Source organism: Lethenteron reissneri, chromosome 37, assembly GCF_015708825.2.
Source record: "Lethenteron reissneri isolate LAM-NWPU_2019-01 chromosome 37, ASM1570882v1, whole genome shotgun sequence".
In the NCBI taxonomy this organism is placed as follows: Eukaryota; Metazoa; Chordata; class Hyperoartia; order Petromyzontiformes; family Petromyzontidae; genus Lethenteron; species Lethenteron reissneri.
The window spans coordinates 3,910,475-3,927,958 of record NC_083815.1 but is presented as its reverse complement, the minus strand read 5'-3'; the positions used below and the strand labels follow the sequence as shown (position 1 = coordinate 3,927,958).

The 17,484-nt window shown below is 43.8% G+C and overlaps 1 long non-coding RNA gene across 1 annotated transcript; it reads right to left on the bottom strand.

Annotated features, from left to right (window-relative positions):
- Positions 1 to 4,175: 4,175 nt before the first annotated feature.
- LOC133351518 (uncharacterized) lies at positions 4,176 to 15,729 on the bottom strand. The gene is made up of 3 exons (XR_009756191.1): positions 15,589 to 15,729; positions 13,281 to 13,398; positions 4,176 to 4,693 (listed from the first exon to the last, which is right to left on the bottom strand). It is a non-coding gene; the product is annotated as an uncharacterized LOC133351518 (long non-coding RNA).
- Between the last annotated feature and the right edge of the window lie 1,755 nt (positions 15,730 to 17,484).

Genomic DNA, 17,484 nt, shown 5'->3' with positions numbered 1-17,484 from the left:
TTATTGTAAAAAAAAATCCATCCTATGTATTAGTGAATTTTTTAATATTTTAGGCAGAAAATGGCAATAAATGAGTTTTCAAATTCAGATTTTTTTTTCTGGGGGGGGGGGGGGGCTGGATCCCCAGACCCCCTGGAAGATTTGCTCCCCCCCAATGTTGACTCCATGGCTACGGCCTTGGCAAAGACACATAGTGGCAACTGATTGACATCACAGGGTGTATAATTGTGTTCTGTTTGAGATGATGTACTTTATAAATGAACACACATCCTTATCATTCACTTCACTTTCACTTCACCTTTTTTGAAAACCAATTTCTTTAGAACAGATTTTTTGTGTTCAGTTCGAAGTCCTTCCCCGCACCTCCGATTCGCACAGTTGGCTACGTACGGTGCGAAAGGAGTTCAACGTACCTACATACAATTTAACGCGTCGGCTTTTGCGACCAAATTCATCCATAATACAGGTTGTTTTTACCCCAAAAAGCTGTATTATGGATACATACAAAATCCTATTCTATGCTTCACCCTCTGTTCTGCTGCCGTCTGTGAAGTTAGTGCAGCTCACGTCACCTGTAATGCGTGTGACTAGACGAACTTAGTCTGCGGTTTTACTAGTAGGAACCTCAGGGGGATTATTGTGTCCGTCCGTCGTGCAGGGAGGGGCTGGGTGGGAAGGGAGGGGTTGGGTAAGGAGGGAGGGTGGGGAGGAGCTGGGTGGGGAGGGTGGGGCTGGGTGGGGAGGGGAGGGTGGGGAGGGGCTGGGTGGGGAGGGGAAAGTGGGGAGGGGCTGGGTGGGGAGGGTGGGGCTGGGTAGGGGTGGGGCTGGGTGGGGAGGGGCTGGTCACCCCGTGGTGCCCTTATAAAACTCAATGTTTAACCTACTCACGCCGGCGTGTGCCCGCCCTCACAGTCGGGCATATTTGCGGAATACACCACGCCGCCATTGACCCTGGCCATTGACCGAGCAACCCAACGTTCCTACCAGCTCTCTCCGCAGGAATGTGTTTGTAGGGTATTAAGAAAACGAGGCAGTGAGTTCCGGTGAAAGTCAGTGTGCGTAATAGACACATTAAGCACTGGATTATGTAAGCTGTCTGAAATTCCAATGCTAGTGTGCGGAGTGACTTCGCCAAATCCATCATATGCACTGCTAAGAAGCATCCAGTTTATGCATGGAGTGCAGATGAATGGCAAAGTTTAATTCCTTGTTCCACGTTTAACATCAGTGGGCCTCCCCTAGGTAGACTCAGTCATACTATATATGTTTTTAATTTTACCAGGTAAGGCTCACTGAGATATATATATCTCTTTTCCAGAGGCGACATGGTCACAAATGATCGCTTAAAGAAGTAGCTTATCACGTGGAAATTTATTGCAGCCAAATACCATAAACGCGTGTTTAGAAATGTGGAGAGAAAAACCGGAGGAGCCAGAGAAAAATCCACGAGACCACGGGAAGATAGAAATGCAAACTCCAAAAATATAGAGAGAGGCATCGGTGTCGGGATCAAATCCACGACCTCCTGCATAGCAGGCGAGGTAGTTAACATCATTCCACTGCGGCGCCCCTACACAACTGTCCAGCTTGATGTGTTAACCTCGGCATTTTGGAGACAAATGCGGTCGGGTGTAGTTCTGTCCGCACCACCCCCAGTGTGCCGGCCCTAATCGGTGCTCACTAACAGCACTTGCTGCAACAGACTGTTAAAGGCTATACAGAGACATTTTGCTGTGTATGTGTTTGTGCGAATGCATGGATTTACATTCACTATAAACAACATGTGAAAAAGGAATTTTTAAAATATTTGCAAGTATAGTATAACGTTTACAATCAATTAACCAGTGAAGGCAAATGGATGATAAATATTGAATTTTTCATTTTTGGAACCATTCCTTTAAAAGTTGACGTTTAACTACATTAAGAAAACATAAACATATATTTCAATTCCGATGTGTCTGGGCACATGCATTTATTTGATTGCATGTTTAAATAAATGGTTAACTTAATAAACATGTTTATTGAAGGCCAATAGGCTGATAGACTAAAATATTGATTGAATGTGGAGATACAATATTACCAATGCCCCACTACAGTGCTCAATGCGATTTCTTTTAATATTCACGTGTCTAATGTATTCATTCAGAAATGCATTTTTCAGCAAAAGAACACCCCCTGCACAAGAAAATCGTCTATATTAACGTCACGGCAAAATTAATAGCCTTTATATAAGCTGAACATGAATGTGTGAACATTTTGGGATCTCCAGAAAATATTTAGACCACTCCTCGCACACGGATAAATTAATATTTGTCACCAATGGCCGATTGTCCATTGCACCCCCCCCCCCCAAAATTACAAACGTTAAACGAAAACAGTTCTGCCCATACTTGTTCGGTTAAAGCAGGGGTCAGCAACAAAAAAACAGCAATAAGAGATGGTAAATGCTGTGGATTTACTCTCCAACACACCGGTGTGCTGTACTCGTAACAAATTGGCATGTTCTGTTTACGTGACAAACCTGGCGAGGTTAACGACGCATCCATGTTTACGCGATCTAACCCACACACAAAAAAACACGCATAATGAAAGATGATGTATTGTTTTCTAAATTGCTCATTCAAAACTAAAATAAATAAAAAACAAAATATTTCAAGAGCAACAATACGCGCGATTACGAGAGAAGGTGATCCTCTATTTTGTAAAAGACGTCAGGAAGCAAGTCCGGTAATGAGCCACATGCATCACCACCACCACGGGGGGAAGGTCACAGTAAGTAAGCCACCGTCCACCAAATTCGTGAGCGCCAAACAAACGTGGGGCCACTGTTATTTTAGGTGACCCGCGCATTTATAGGCCACGGAAAATGAAAAGGGCACAAAGGGAAACGGACGAAGTCGCCTGCTGTATTGGGCAGGCGGTAGCGCGTGCATCCCCCCCACCCCCTTTCTCCTCCTCCTCCTGTGCCTCGGAGCTTGTTCTGAGTTGTTTGGAAATGGGACACGTATCGGAAAAAAAACAACGGGGACCAGACTTTCGCTGCAGGTAATAGCGCGAGTGTAATTGCATTCCGGGCAGGTGACGGCTTGCGACTGGCGTGCACGCACCCACATCGTAGCGATGGGCGGCGGCGGCTCGTAGGTGAAAGATTCGGGGGTGGGTTGGGGTGCAGGTGATGGCGGAGCAGAGGAGGAGGAGGGGGGGGCATGAAAAAAAATCTAACAAAAAAAATGTTAAAGAAACAGCGGTGGAGGAAAAGGCGGTGAGTGAGTGAGTGAACGAGGTGCGTTGATGTAGGCTGGTTGCCGCAGGTGAGCAGTGTCGAGTTGTAACGGAGGTTGGGAGCTAATTAAAGCCCGCACAGGCTTAGCTCTGCTGGACAGGATGTTTACACGCCTTGCACACACACACACACACATGATTCATTTGCCCATCATTGTGTTGTCCCCTGTGTGCGTGTGAGCAAGCGCGAGAAACACTCCGAGCACTTCCTCAAGGCAAGAACTTGGATCCCCCCTCGAGTCAAATTGAGCAACATCAATGATTTATTTTTATTATTATTTTAAAACATTTCCTCCGCTATTTCACTTTTTTTTGTTCTTCAGTGGCATGTGTGTTGGGGTGGGGGTTGTGGGGAGCGGTGGTGTAGCGGTTAGCGCGCTGCGCTACGAACCTGGTAACCCGAGTTCGATTCACCCTCACGGCCAACACCAGTGGCGATTATCTGAACCAGTGCTGGGCCTCCCCTAAGTCGACTCAGACTTAAATAAGTACCTGGTGCGGTGTTTAAAAACATCGCCACTGGGGAGACAAAGGCGGTCAGGCGTGGATCTGGCCATTCATCTTCTCGTGTACCGTTCAGGCCTCCATAGGTGCTGCTCGCTAAAGTAACTTGCCCCAACAGTCTGTTAAGGCTATACGGGGGAACTTTGTCTTTTTGAGGTGGAGGGGTTCTTCTTTCTGTGCGCGCGTGTCCGCGTGTGTGATGGAGTGCGTGTGCAACTAATCCAAAAAGCAAGCCACCTCTCGGCTTCTAAACAACAAAAACACATTCTGAGATATCCACATTTATTTAATATTTTTCTTCTGCAGTTTTCATTGAAAATGCAATATTTTCTGAAGTGATCTCACAAAAGCAGCGATGTATTCAAGTTCATTTTCAGCCACGTGCTTGCATACGAGATTGATTTTATTGTTGTTGCGTCGAAGATAGCCCTCCATCATTTGGATGGGGTCCTTTTGCCAAACAATATCCAGCCGCAACAGCAGTGGAATTTACCAAGGCTGACTACAAACCCAGAAGTCCGAACTTACTTGCTTAAATAAATCTTGCTGGATAGCGTTGGACTGATAATTATCTAATGGCCAAAAATATGTTTTTTGTAGAGAGGGGTCGATAGAAGTATAATGGATTTATTATTTATTTTAAACAGCTTACAATGCATTTGGAAAATTTAATATACGGAGCACTGTATATAAGGGCTGTTACGTTAATTACGTTGTACGGTAATTGGTTCATAATTAAGGTTTGTAAAGCCATACGTTTTATAGACTAAAACATGATTTTATTTATGAATGGAGACGCTGAACAAAGTTCTGCCTCTGTTCACAAAGCAGCAGTTCCATCGTGAGCTGTCCCATTCGTCTGCATGTCGTCCTCCTCTTCCTCCTTCTCTTCCGTAACCATGGCGACCTGAGAATAACCATCACACCCCCGGAACGAGCTTAAGCAGTTCACACCTCTAACAATAGACTCACAGGCAGGGGGCATTCTGAGAAATGCGGTCAAATCCCCGTTGCTGGCACCAGTTCAGCACCAGTCGACCTATATGAAAACTAAAGCATGTGTAATTAAAGCAAATGAAGCCTGCATTTATATAACGCCTGTCTTAAGTGACAGTTTGGAGGCTGGGAGCACAAAGGCCTCTCCTTGCCGTCATGTTGACACATGCAACTGATTGCTCACTATAGACCGAGTTGACCATAGAGGTGTGAAGGCACAGGTTCAAAAAGCAATTTCCGCTGGTATCCATGACGCTGGTATTACTGAACTTGGCCTGGTGGGATCGTATAGCTGTGTGTGTGAACCACTATGCTACAAGAATCCCCAACTAAATTCATACACTCAAACTCAAAATGGGAGTGAAGCGGTGGTGGTGGTGGTGCTGCGGTTAATGCCCTGCACTGTGAACCTGGCGAATCAAATAATATTCCCGGCCACGACTCAACGTCAGTGGCAAGTGATAGCCTGGACCAGTCATGGGCAGCTCTTCGCCAGCCTACACTGACCAGCATGGTGAAGTATGGTCAAACGGCCCCAGTGACCGACAAAGGGCAAGTCGACTTCCATTCGTTGTTCTTCCCCGCACCTGCGATGAGCACGGTTGGCTACGTCGGGTGCGAAATAAGATCAACAGGCATCCAGACATGGTTTGACAAACGGCTGTAAATTCTATACTAAATTTGCCAAATCCACACGAAGCGTTCCAGTTAATAAATAAGTGCACTTTCATAAACACGTACAAATTTACACTGTATATGCTTTACAGACAAATGTGTTCTCACAGCGTTTGTTTAAAGCAAGGAAATTGTGCATGACTTTGACTATTTTGGTCTCTTCAGCCGAGTCAGGCTTGTTGATAAAAATCTTCCGTATTATCAAATGTTATTGGCGAGAATACTCATAACTATGGGCCCTGTCTGGTGCTGTTGTTAAGCATTGCGGGTATCAATATCAATTAATTGATTTCCCTTTGTCCCTTTACATTGACATTAAATATGTTTTGTCCGTAAACCTAAGCACTTCCAGAAGAAAACTACGTTAACCAGCAGCATTAGTTTAATCACAATGATGCTCCTCACAGATCGAATAGAATTTCATCTGCATGACATTTACAAAATATGCCATCTCCGTGACTATAGTATTCATTACGCTTTAAAAGTATTTACTTAAGCAGTATAAATGTGAACGTTTTTGTAATGCAGTTGAAATGCCTGCATTTCCTAGACTAATGTAATTCATCTCTAAGTTTTAATATTCATCTGTCATTTTGAATGTTAAGTTTACATTTGTTTTAATATTGTGAAACAATTGCACTGCTATATCCTGCGTTGTTTGTTTTGTACTTTGTGTTTTTAATTTTTCTCTTTTTTATTTTGTTTGATCCTTAATTTGGTGGAGGCTCATGGGTAATTATTATCTAATAAACAGACAGATAGTCCATTTTTCCGTGCAAAATAACATTTCATGGTTTTTCATCAGCCTACTGGCCTTCTGAATTAATGCTTTCCAACAGCGTTTGTTTAATCAACCAAAGTCTGAACCGATTTTAACCTTCACGATCTCATTGTGTTTTAGTCTCAATGGGCTTCTACTATGCTATGTATCAGAGCTCACTTATTCTTAATCACACTCACTAGGTTGCCAATGAGAAATAGCAAAGCTAATTCCGCTTGATAGAATAACAAAAATATATTCACATAAGTTCAGTGACTTTTACATTTACCGAGATGGAATTGCTTTCCTTTAATGGCCACTACAAGTGCCACGTGATGGCAATTAACCCTTTCTGTTGACAGTTGAGCATTTTTTTTTACTTTGTGTTATTGGATGGAATTCATCACGTGTAACCTACTTACACTTATTTCAAGGCATTTATTTAAGTGAATGTTAAGGAATGTCTCTATGTTTTTTTGGAAGCACGTTTCCATTTCCATTTATTCTATCTATTTTTTTATTCATCCTATTTTTCTCTCTCAAGTAAACAGCACTTATTCTAATAAAAAAAAGTGAATTGGAAACCCAGTAGCTAACGCGACAGAGGCTCAAATGTTACAGCGTAATTGCTCAGCTGCGTTCAAAGGAAACATAGTTTGCCTATGTAGACATGTGTCATATCGGGTATTTTTCTTCCACGGTGTTTCCATTTTTATTGATTGATACTGGCAAGCAGCACGGGAAAATAGCGCAGCCTATTTAGAGCGTAGCTCACATCCGCGCGCCGTTTCTTCGGAACAAATTGTCCATGCAACGGTGCATCATCTGTTCGAGAAATACGTGAGAAGGCGCTTTTAAACGCTCGCGCGCCATACGCACGCACGCATCACCTGCCGAGTTCCGAGTATCATTTCCCAAATCTACATGGCAATCGATAAAATAAACACGCGCGTACCCGCACGCTCCTTCAATATAATTGTCCGTGACAACGATACGCTCAGAGTGTCTGTTGCCGCCCGCTGTTTGTCCAACACGCGTCCGTTCATCATTTTACCATTATGAAACAAAACCGCGACTATATACAATACCATTAGCATGCCATTGACGTGGGTGTGCTAATAATGGGGCTTCGGTGGCAGATGCCGAACCGGACACTGTAATTGAAGTGGGCTTCTTTCTTTTCTTTCCCTCCCCAAACCCCGAACGCCACCTCAATAGCATTTGCTGGCTGGCTGGGTTGGCTTGTGTCGCCTTACGGCAAATGTCAGCATTTCTCACCCAGCACCTTCCGAGGTCCTGGGTTAAAGCCTCGGGGGGCGCGGACAAGTGACAAATGAACGTAGTCGTGCCCCTTGATCTGGACGAGCTCTCTCACTTTGCAGAACACCATCTAATCGTCACCCGCCCCCCACACTGCTGCCCTACAGGAGCGAGAACAAACTGGACGGTGCTCTCTGGGCGATGCTGCGGTGCCCTAGGGGGTTTTCTCTGCCGTGCCCCAGTTCCTAAGAGGATGTAAGCCTGGGGGGGGGGCAGGGGCGGATCTGAGTGTGCAGCCTTCCAGTCGGTGTGAGCAGAAGACTACTTTCTGAAATGAACCTCAATGTGCACTTTCCTGAGAGATTGAGTCAACGTTGTCGTGGTTCCCCTGTAACCTCTATGACCCCCGCATGAAACTATAAAGCTAAACAACGATTGCTTTTAACCAGGTAAGGCCCGCTGAGCTGTATAGAAAAAAAATCAGAAGCGAACCGGCCACAAAACATAACTCAACGAAGTGGCTTATCGTGTGGAATTACATAGCAGCCGAATAATCTAAACGCATGACGTTGATTCTAAATGTGTAGGGAAAAATCGGAGGACCTGGAAAAAAATCCACGCAACCACGGGGAGAGAGACACGCAAACTCAAAATATACAGCATGCGTCTTGGTCGGGATCGAACCCACGACCTCCTGTATACCTGGCGAGGTAATTGACATCTCATCAGGGTCGGGATCGAACCCACGACCTCCTGTATACCTGGCGAGGTAATTGACATCTCATCAGGGTCGGGATCGAACCCACGACCTCCTGTATACCTGGCGAGGTAATTGACATCTCATCAGGGTCGGGATCGAACCCACGACCTCCTGTATACCTGGCGAGGTAATTGACATCTCATCAGGGTCGGGATCGAACCCACGACATCCTGTATACCAGGCGTCTCGTTTCTGTCATGCCTGCCTTTCGTTATTTCCTTAAACTGACAAAAGTCCACAGCTTAACACGTTAGCTTTCGCGACCAATATCATCCATAAAAGAGGTTTTCTGGGTTAGATCGCGTAAATATATAAATGTGTCGTTAAAACCCGCCATCACCCGCCATTTAACCAATGCATTGTTTAAATGCATGCCTATAAAGGGCACCATACTTCAATAGGGATTACCATTGGTACAGCTATTTTAATACACCCAATGGACAGGAAGGACAAGATCAAATGGCTCGCATAATGCACATGCATAATGTACGTTGATTCATTAATCACTCCCCCCCTCACTTTGCGCAAGAGCGCAGAAGTGTGGTCACCACATCTATGCTGTCGCCTGATGAAGCTAGTTGTAATTACTGGCGAAACGTCGTACTCACATTGTAAATGTTGTGGCTTGACTCTCCAACACACCGGTGTACTGTACTCGTGACGAATTGTCACGTTCTGTGTTGGGTGGTGGCGGGTTTTAACGACACATTTAGATATTTACGCAATCTAACCAAAAAAATACCCTCTATATGAAAGTCCACAGCTTCACACAAAATCAACATATCATTTCAATCTATGGTTATGTTGACCTCCCAAACAAATGTGTTTTCGGCAGAATTAGTTCAAGTGGGCAAACTCTGTACTGGTTTCCACTTTCTGGCAGCAGAGGTCGGACCTGCAAAACAAATGCTGCTGTGTCACCAGATGTTATAGGTAAGTGTGAGGCACTTAAGCAGCCCCACTTAGCAACAGTAGTATTGTCTTACAATTAATCACGCGTTCTCTTCGAGGATCATACATAATAGATAGATAAATAAATGGACAAAGGTCTCTCTCTCTCCACATTAAACAAAATCGTGTGTTTCAGTTCATCAGCTGATGCCCTTCTGGATAAATGTTTTATATCAGCATTTGTTCATCATCATCATTAGCCGTGGTCTATCCGACTGCTGTATGAAGGCCTTCCCAAGCCATCAGCGTCTCTCGCAATACAACAATTCCATCTAGCCGATGCACCTGAGCTGATTTTATTAATACCTGCTCATTATATTCGTATATCATTTTGGTATTGATAGGGATTTTTTGGTGTATAGTATTATGACAACAGAATCAATAATAAGTCCCTTACATTCTCAGCTGTCAAATTAGAAGTGCTAAAATGTGTTTTTTTCTCCCCGTTAGTGGCTGGCACCGAGATCGAAGCGAATCCAAACACCACCTCGGCCCCATTAACAACTCTGGACTTATAAGGTGCGTGGTGGCCTTTGTTGAAGCCCAAAAGCAGCGGCGATAGATCAATGTGTCATCACCTAATGCCACGCAGAGTGAATAATACCTTACAGTGAGCCATACTGCTGCTGAAGAATGCACTTTCTTTGGGATGAATACGTCTCACGAACCCAAAGCCCTTCGCTCTTGTGACCAGACTGGCTGGCTCGGTGTTTTGTGTGGCCGTGAGAGCGGCAACTGTGCAGTCATCTTGTCCAAAAGAGAAATGAAGATGTACATGTTTTTTTGCCATAATGGGACGGCATAAAGTATCGCTATGAATTGCAAGCCAAGGATCTTTTCACGTCAACTTGAAAATGCCTTTGCGATTTAATGGTTTAATTTTCATCTCGCTAAATTATTCCGAAGTCGCAATTCAAAAAATATTCACGAATGGCATGTTGAGTGTAGAAAAACATTTGATCAAGTTTTGTTTGAGCTTGGTCCAGTGCCGGATTAAGCTAGTGCGGGGCCTGTAGCATATGTCATGAAGGGGCCATGAAAAAAAAAACACTCAAATAATAAAACACAATATGTTTTACTTGCATAGTAAAGTAATTGTATTTTTTCATTTACTATGCAGCCAGATAATACGACAAATCGCTAACCTTAAACACTCAGTCGTTCATAAAAGTTGAAGGTAGTGTAGTGCTATAGTAATAGAGCAAGTGCAGAATCACTCAACCAGAATTGATAGCTTGAAAGCATTTAGCGCGGGGCCCTTGGAAGTTCGGGGCCTGTAGCATATGTAGCTACTTTTGCTGCTAGGATAATCCGGCACTGGCTAGGTCAAACTCATCAACAATACGACATAAGTTCCTGGTTTCCTCCGGTCAAAAGTAAAACCTTACTCAACTCTGTACATCAACAACACGCAAGTACTGTGACGAATAAACAGATTCAGGGGCAGGCAAATCTATGCTACATGACCTTTGACATAGGTCAAACATTGTTAAGAAAATTACAACGCTAATATTGTGGGTTCGATCCTGACCCTAATCCCTGAATATTTGGAGCTTGCATGTTCCCCCCATGGTAGCGTAGATATTTCTCCGGGTCCTTCAGTTTTTCCCTCCACATTTAGAAACATGCGTTTAGAGTATTTGGCTGCGATAAATTATTTCCACGTGACAAGCCACCTCGCTGAGCGATCATTTGTGACCAGGTCACTTCTGAAAAAAAATCCATATAGCTCAGTGGGCCTTACCTGGTTAGAAAAAAAGTGTTTTGAATTTAGTTTATGTCAATTTATAAATCGCTTTAACACCATTGTCATTAACAATGCCCTTTGGCTGAAAATACGCGATCATGATTATCATCTTCAGCCATGATCAATCCACTACTGGCGATGACGGCTCCTCATGCTGTCGCCTTCCCTCACAAAAATATACAAGGATGGTCCCTCTGTTAACGACAGAGAAATGATGAAGCTCAGCCTCACCATCTGCACTTGCCAGCACTGTAACCTTTAGCAGATGGGACCCACCCGTGCTGGCAACGATCGCTGCAGCGCGCTGATAAATGTGACACCCGCACAACGCTTCCCATCCCCGTAATCCCCCATCGGTCTCTTCCAACATGACAACCGCTTTCCAAACGTCCACTCGAGGACTAACGCAGCAAGTTGACTATTAGTGCCCCCCCTCCACCCACCCGGCTTGCCCAGTGAGAGATGCAGCCCGTTCAATGTCGCTCATGCCAACATCAACGACCCCGCGCTCATTCCCAAATGCCCGGGGATGGCGCGAGACGACCTGTACCGAAGCATGCACCCAGAGGTGCTTTCCATTATTAATTGCAGCCTGCTAGGAAGGTCATAATTAATGCAGCTGGTAATTAACGTGACCTCCGTGGCAGGTGAAAGCTCATGTGTGTGGATGGGTGGTGGCAGTGGCAGCCGTTACGAGCGGTAGATATTTGGTTATAATCAGGTAAGAGTTTGGTGATGCTTTGAGTATCCCCATCTGGACTCGAACCCTGTAGCTGGATCTTGTTCCACGGGGGCGCGCACAAAAAACTCAGTGTTGTACAGGACACGTGCGATGCTAAACAAACTTTAAACGAATGTTTAACACAAAACAGAACGAGTAACGGTACAATCTGCCTTTGCCCATCGTGCACTCTGCTCTCGCTCTCACCTCCTGCGTATAAGAGGCAACGCTGTAATGTCCATTGCTTATTTACCACTGGTGTTAAAAATTATACCAGTGTGTTTTTGTCCATCATCCCCGTTACACAAGACAGTATACGTGAGTTATTGAGTGAATGCTGTAATTGATACATCGATTGAAAGTTATTATAGAAATGTCCTCATATAAAATACGGTGAAAAAAATCCTAGAAACGATGGCAAACTCATCAGATAGGAAAGTTAATGCAAGCTGGATATAGATAAGATTACCAATACACACAGAGAGTTGTATGCATATACATACAGAAAAGTGATACTTCGTGTCGCCAAGGGCACAATGGGAAATCCAATGGTCAAAATTGCCCCTTTTTCTGTCCAGAAAGCACCTCTGAAAGTAAACACTCAATTACAAATGTGCCTATATATACACGTGTATGAATGTGTACATATTTAGCAGAGTAGAAAGATGTACACAGACCTGGGTAAAAAAAGAAGAATAAAAATAAGAATACAACAAACGGCAAATAGATTCCTGAAATAGCCCACACATGTATAAACCTTTCTCCAATGCTACGCATTTGAGACACATTCTTTCTCAAATTATTACATGACAACAACACTGTTGCAGCTCATATTTAATCGACGCTGCTTTATTGTCGGTTGTGGGTCTAAAACTGAAATTAGTATTTCTTTCCGTGTCTATATAAGAAAAGAAAACATCCTCACGGATGCCTCGTAGCATTGCGACAGAGAAAGTTTTTTTTTTATTTTGGGGTGGTGGGGGGGTGGCTTGGGGGGCGGGGTTCTGTATTCATTTTAGTCCTTGTGCGTCGGTGCACCGCGATTCTCGACTCTAACGAGGCCGACATGTGGGGGCAATTTTGGGCCACCTCGGCAGGGGAGCCACGCTGCGGTTTTTTTTTCTTTCCGAAAACACCATCCGGACCCGACGGGATCAATGTCCTGGCCAAATGCCACTAAGCTCTCTCTCCTTCTCTCTCTCGCACTGCCCCGTGTCGAGCAGCCGCCTGAAAAACCTGCGTGCCCCACCGAGTGCGGGAAAGAAATAAAATTAGGGCAAGGAAGGCTTTTAGCAATTTAATTCCTTTCCCGTGAGAGCCGCTGAGGCTTGGCGAGTGACGTGGAGTCCATCTGGTGATTGGGTTTGCTGCACCCCAGCTCTTTACGGGTGAGACTTTTTTCGTTGTTTGACTTTTGAAACTTCTTCATCTTTTTAAAATAGAAAAAAAAACGTACAGGAGATGCAGCAGAACAACACGCAGTGGGATGTCAATTGACCTTTTGAATCGGAAATTAATCCCAAATGCAGGTTTCCAAAAAAATAATTGAAAACGAGCCACGGAGAAAACCCATAAATTGCAGGATATTTTTCCTGCAGGGAATGCTGTCTCCGAGGATACGTACCGAGCTGCAAGCCGCTCCCACGTGCAGTGACTTTCAGAGCGAGATGTTTACCACGCTTGACTTCTGCGAGCACGTGTTTGTGCGCTCGGTTCCCTCCTGAGAGCGAGCGTGTGATGGTCTGGGTGCGAACAGCAACGTTGCCAAATGTCATTAGAGCAGGTGGCAGCATCACAGCTTACGAAAACTTCAGTGCACTTTGTTTCTAAGTGTTCTCGTGTTTTTTTTGAGGGGGCAGGGGAATTTGGAGTTTATCTAATATATTTTGTTTAATTCCCTCATTTTTATTTCAAATGTGCTCGGAGACAAAGCATCCTTTCGGGATCTGTCGCAGAACAGTGTTGTCACCACATGTTTCAGAGTGGCCCGTGGAAGTGGATGTCATAGTGCTACTTCTGACATCTCTCCAAGTGACCTCGGGTCCACACATTAATGAGCAGCACTTTCTCAACCGTTCCGCATATGAGAAAACCGATATTCGAATTCTCAGAGCTGTGATTTGACCAAATTAAGTGCAAAATCACCATTAATGTGATGTCATTTTTGTGCGGTTGCTGATGGCCAGGTTGAGACCATGACTTTCGCTGGACTTGAAATATCGGTCTAACCACATTTCGAACCCAGAATTCGAACCCAGGATCTCAGCGGTGTCCTCTCAGCACTCTGACCTCTCGGGCACCCAACCACTTCACACCTTGCGATTTTAAAATGCCGTGCATGGAAGTGAGACCTTGCTCGGGTTGCTAAACGTTTTAGGCCTGAGGTCAGACATTCTGTGATGATATTCATATTGGCAGTGTGGTGTTTTCTTTAAATAAACAGGATGTGTGTAAATATACATCGAACCCCCCCACTTTACATTATTCAGCTCTAAACAGTCACAGCATGCTGAATTGACGTAAAGGACTGAGTCCCAGATTGTAGCTTGCCAACATTCCATTACTCTCTTGCAACAGTGAGGCAGCGATGATCTTAACCATCTTGACATGCAGACATACAGCATATTCATCTTTACACAGGAAGCTCCACCACTGTGCGTGACTGGATTAACAAGTGAAAGTTTTTTCTCACGCTTGTACAAGCTTTGTAAGATGCTCAACACCATTGGCAGCCCTGAGCCAGTACTGTTGTGGAAATTCTACATTCCTTGGTAGGGACAAGAATATCACAGGGTAACGCTGTTGACATCCCCCAAACGTGGTGCTTATTTTATAGGCCCCATAAGAATCACGTATTAAGTAGACTCCAGACTCTAATGTTTCATCATCTGATTCAGGTGCCGTCCCATCCTCCCATAGTGGCAGATAGCCATATACGGAACAGCATAACTTTTGTATGAGATTGTTGATGGAATGGCAGCGAAAGGTCCGGAACATGCCTGAGAAATCTACCATCACAGAGATGGAATGATAATATAGGTTAATGTTCAGGAGTGAGATGGATCGTGGCATTCCAGGAATGTGATGGATAGCAACTGTTTGGGGAAGCCTTAATCTAGCAGTGAATAATACGGTAAAACTAATTGTTCATACATTTACCAACCGGCTCTGACACGTATAGTGAAGTATGGTGAAACAAACCCGATGACTCACACTTTTTTGGGACATCTTTATGCAGCAGTAGATAGAGCATCGCTCATTAAAGCAATGACTATGATGATGACGGCAATATACATTTACATATTTTCTTTGTGTGCGTGTCCCTACTTAAACGGCTTACACTAATTCACGTTGTGCTCATGTAATAGTAGTAATAAATACATCATCATTGACCGTTAGTAATGCAAAGCACGTTTCGTTTATTGTTTTACGAGGCACTACGCAGGAGACATTGAGAGAGAGAGAGCTTTGCACTCATTTTTTTGTTACACATTTATGTTCTCCGTATGTGCCCGGGTGGAAATGTTTAATAGGGACGTCAATGGGGCAAACCGTAAACACCTCCATTGCCTCCGACAGCTAAACTTCATCATTGTTTTTCTCCATCCCAAGCTGCCGGGACAGAGGGCACGGATTATGCAATGAGGCACAAGAATAAGAATATATTTTTGTTCGTTTTTTTCGCTATTCGTGTCCAATTTTGGGAAGGAAAAAAAACGGGTTTCGTTGCCAAATGATGATGGGTTTCAAAATATATATATACAGATACATACACAGCTCCACTCGGGATTTCTCAGAATTCAGCGGCACTTAATAACACTGTAGTTTTATGTGAAGTCAAGTTTTTATTTGAATGAAAATGTTAATATTGTTTTAAAACACATTAATTTCAACTTTTGTAGGGATAATAATACAGATGCGTCTTTACTTACCTCAGGCAGAGTGGTACCACAGTGGTTAACGCGAAGTGCTACAAACCCGGTTGGCCAGAGTTTGATTTCCAGCCACGATGTACATCAGTGGCGAGCGAAAATTAACAGCGCTGCCCTCCACTCCCAATCGTTCAACACACACTGGGCATTTCTGGTGAAGAGTGGTCAACCCATCCACGCCACTGAAACATGTCACGTGGCAGAGAGCTGTAAATTATTATCATGAATGTTTACCCTGGACAAAACTGCGTTTCAAAAAAAAATTTCGGGAGAGTTTTGCTTTGGCATATTTGGTCAATGCCATGAGATGAGAACTTGATCCTGAATCACAAATTAATGTTCGTGGATTTTTACCTTCATCTGCGAATTTGCACGTGTCTTAAACATGATTAAATTTCCATAATATTTAGTTCACCTTCTTGTGAGAATGTCCGATAAATATTGTTCACGTTTGTAAGGCCAAGTTTTTGTACCATTACCACTATTTATGTGCTATGCTCACAAGGAACGCATGACAGTCGTGATTTAGGAATTGAATATAATTTCTCATGCGCGACTGCTGAAGCGAAATTAAGTGTGGAATGATTTAGCGTATGACTAACATGGTTATTAAACATAACGACAGGTTTTTATTACATCACTGTGAGGAAATAAAGATCTCAACGTTTGTTGCAACAACCTTCTCCTGGAAATGTCAAACGTTGCTTTTACGTGTAAATTGTAGAGCCAAGCATTTTTTTATTCACACCACGACTGATTTGAAGGCCCTCCACGTGGGGGATGAGAGAGGGCATTTGGCCTACTCTTCCACATTCTTCAGACATCTTTCAAAAGGTGGGAGCACCCACACTTTACCCCACCACACACGACCGGCTGACGAACTAACTATGGTCTACCCATTCACACTGCTGGGTTGAGATGGGGCGTAGCATACACGCATACTTAGAAACATCAAGAAAAACGCCAGGTCATGAGATTCAATTGCACCAATTTGCTTGTTGCAAGCTACATATCCCATTATGGCTCTACAAATGCCACCTCAAAGCGATTGCTCAAACACATTGACAAAATGTCCCCATGTTTGGAGAACCACGTTCAGAGTTTTAATTAATTATAGAAGCGTATGGCAGAAGTGTCTCGATCCGGGCTTATAAATGTTGCTTTCTACGAATGTGTTTACAGTGGATGTAGCAACGGGAGAGGAAGTGTTGACACAACCGCCTTGAAATGCACGATAATTGTTGGCTTTGGCAAGATAAACTCTGGCTCCATTGGAATCACGATGAAGAAGATGCTTTTTTAAATGTTATTATAGCCTGTGCAGCATTCTAACCTCATGTAGATCCGTCACCTCGTTACATATGCAGCCTTTGCGAGCTTTAGCAAAACACTAAAGGACCCTTCATGGCCAACTCTTGTGGCCGTTATTTCTTTCCTCGCTTTGTTAGCGAGTCAACTCTCGATCGGAGTACGGTGGATGAATGGTGGCCCGGATAAAACAAAAACATGGAAAATCCAAAACGTGTGTTAATTATGCCAATTGTCATTTAGTCCATATTCAGTGGTACCTCGGAGATCGAACTTAATTCGTTCCAAAACCGTGTTCGAACACCGATTTGTTCGAACACCGAATCAATTTTCCCCATAAGAATGAATGGAAATAGCATAGATTGGTTCCCCACCCAAGGATGCTCCTATTATGGGCCATTTTTACACAAAGTTTACAATATTAAAATACAGTACAGTGGATAAAAGCATCCAAAAAACAAGCAACACAGTTATAATTAATAGAATAAATTAACATTGAACTTCACTTTACCTGTAGTAAGGAGAGTGGATGGCTTGAGTGGAAGGTGGTGAGGAGGGGAGGAGGAGGTGTCAGTGTTACTTGGAAGG